The sequence below is a fragment of the Gavialis gangeticus genome, unplaced genomic scaffold, assembly GCF_001723915.1.
Source record: "Gavialis gangeticus isolate Ggan-Ray unplaced genomic scaffold, GavGan_comp1, whole genome shotgun sequence".
Taxonomy (NCBI): Eukaryota; Metazoa; Chordata; order Crocodylia; family Gavialidae; genus Gavialis; species Gavialis gangeticus.
In genome coordinates, this window is record NW_017729025.1 from 34,066,984 (window position 1) to 34,069,774 (window position 2,791).

Consider the following 2,791-nt stretch of genomic DNA (forward strand, 5'->3'; position numbering starts at 1 on the left):
CATCAGCCAATTTTTTACCCATTCAACTGTGCAGGCATCACAGCTGCAGTGCATCACTGACCACCATGGCTGCTTCACCCATGTTTTCACTGGGTGGGCAGGAAGAATGCATGATGCCAGGGTCTTCCACAACCTCACACTTCCCTAGATGATACAGAACAAATTGAATTTTATTAGTAGATGTTTAGGATTGTGAATCCAAAGAGATGACAAAGCCAGTAGGGAAATACAAATCACCTGAGCAAGGGACTAACGTTAGAGGGATGGGGGTGAGGAGGGGAATGCAACTGGGTTACAGAAAATACAGTGTTAGCCAACTAAGCCCAGGGGTGGGGGGAGATGGGGGGAGGTGGTTCGTGACGTTGAGAAAGAAGATAGATAATCACAAACCCGTACAATGGTCCTCAATGGTGGAGGAAGTATGTCAAAGAAAGTGTCTCAGGCCATATAGAGTCTCATCACAGGGTGGTCCATTGCTGAAGATTCCTCTCAAAGTGAAGTTCATCAGGTGCAGAGGGGGGTTCAGGCAGTCCCTCTAGGTCTGGTCTGGCAGTGGTCCATCTGGTGGGGTCAGAGTACTGGTGGTGGCCTGTGATGTGCTCCATGAAGGTGTCATGGGACCAGCGGATCGTATTGGACACCATGAGGCAGCGTATCAGCTTGAGGTAGTGGTGGGAGATGTGGCAGGCACACAGCACGCTCTTGTTGCTGGGGTCCCAGGCTCCAAGCATTCCCACAATGAGCACATTGACCGTCATGTTGTAGCTGCGGCCTCTCAGGATGTTGACCAGAGGGGCATACTCCCGCTTGCAAGCCCAGGCATAGGTGAAGGCTTGGTGCTGGTTCTTGAAGGAGATGGTCACATCCATGATCACAACCTTCTTGGCCTCTTCATTAGTGATCACAATGTTGGGCTGCATCTGGCTCTCACAGCCCAGGATGGTGTGGTTCACAGAGATCTCCCCTGCTGCGGACAGGATGGCCCTCACTAGGCGATCCTAGACAGCATTGTGGTGGAGCTGCCAGGCTCTGGTGTGTGGCCTGCAGCTGCACAGCACATGTGGGAGGGTCTCTACTGTGTAGCCGCATCATTGGCACCTCTTGTCCTGGTGGCCGAAGCGAACGGCCCCGTTCAGAGGTAGGCACTGAGGCGGGCACACTGAAGGAAGCACCAGTCCGTGAAGCGCATGAAGCTCCCGCTGGGCATGAAGTGGTTGCTGGAGTCCTACTTTGAAGACCTTGCCCCGGTCGGGTTTGGCCCTTGCTAAATTTCCCAGGGCTCCAGCACTAAGTCCGGCAGAATCATCATCCCATCCCTCATCATCAAAGACTCAACCTATCCTCTGCTCCCCTGGCTCACAAAGCCCTACACAGGGCACCTGGAATGCAGGAAAGAACACTTCAACAACTCTTCAGCAGATGCTTCATGAGCACTGCGTGTGCATTTGGTTGCCCCAAGGCACACTCAGAGGCTCAGAATGTGCACTTCAAGACAGCTGAGGAGGACTTGCCATGCTTTATTGCCACTGTGTCCTTCATAACACCTGCAAGGCCAGGGAGTAGTCATTTGTGAGGTGTAGGCAAAGGATGCATGGCATGCTGATGAAGCACAGCACAATGAGGTAGTGCAGTGCTCAGGGACAAGATGTAGCACACCCCTGCCAGAATGTGTTGCCTGAGACAGCCCAGCTGTCAGGGAGCCTTGGTCGGGGAAGCCCTGGTGGATTATTTCCTGGACCACCAAGGTAGGAAGCTAGGAGTAGGGCATTAGGGCCTCAAGAGGTGGGAAGCCCTATGTAGCCGAGCCCCAGCCTTGGGCAGAGGAACTGTTCGATGTGTAGCCTTTGCCTCAGTTTCCCCATCTGTGGGGTTCATGGAGCCACTCTTTTCCTAGGGGCTTCTCCAAGTGGCTGAGGTCAAGGAAAACCCTGCCTAGATGGACCCAGCCTTGGCAGGGACAAACATCTGGATGTGGGGGAAGGCAACACTGGAAAGAGACATTGCTTGGTTTACCTGTGGAAAAAGCTCTTAAGAAAGGAGATGATAGCAGTCTTCAAATACTTGAAGAGCTCCCATAAAAAAAAAAGATAGCACTTTTTCTCTCTTGCCTCAGAGAGGAGAATGCAGGCCAATGGCTTGAAGCTGCAGAAAAATAAATTTTTATTGGATATCCAGAAAGACTTCTTTACTGTGAGAATAGTGAAGCAGTGGACTAGACAGCCTAGGGAAGTTGTGGACTCTTCATCGCTAGAGGTGTTCAAGAAGAGGTTGGACAGCCACTGGTTGGGGATTATCTACATGTAGTTATGCCTATTTTCTACTATGGGTATTTCCCATGCTTCTGGGTTTTGCTGGTTGCTCCCTTTTCCCCCACCCCCTTTTCTGCTATATATGCATCAGGGTGTTTTTAAGCCTTCCCAGAGGCACTGGATGTTGGCTACAGGGCCGGGGACATCAACTGGGATGTGCTGATTCTCCTGTTAGGAGCAAAACCAGAGGTTCCTGACAAGACTGTCTTGCTTCTCTGCTCAGGTCAACCCAATTTTTGAGGGCAGGAAGGAATTTTACCCCATGGTCAAACTGGTATGGACTGTGGGGGGGGTTTGCCTTCCTCTGCAGCAGGGAGCATAGCCATCTGCCTGGGGCCCCTTGAGCATATACTGACAACATTTTATAGAAACAGGACATTGGCTGCCATGGTTCCCTTGCTTTGCCTGTTGCAGGTTAGGGTGTTAGGTCTATGTTGTGTCAGGATTGATGGTAGTCTCATATAGAGTTTAGATTATGGTTG

The 2,791-nt window shown here is 51.3% G+C and overlaps 2 long non-coding RNA genes across 2 annotated transcripts in view; one reads left to right on the top strand and one right to left on the bottom strand.

Moving 5' to 3' along the window:
* The window catches only part of LOC109298482, a 20,558-nt gene extending 19,114 nt beyond the window's left edge, over positions 1–1,444 (top strand). The window contains exon 3 of the long non-coding RNA XR_002097623.1: positions 1,432–1,444. This is a non-coding gene — a long non-coding RNA (uncharacterized LOC109298482). The remainder of the gene's footprint in view (positions 1–1,431) is intronic.
* The window catches only part of LOC109298481, a 74,947-nt gene that overhangs the window by 24,859 nt on the left and 47,297 nt on the right, over positions 1–2,791 (bottom strand). The gene's annotated exons all lie outside the window — the stretch shown is intronic.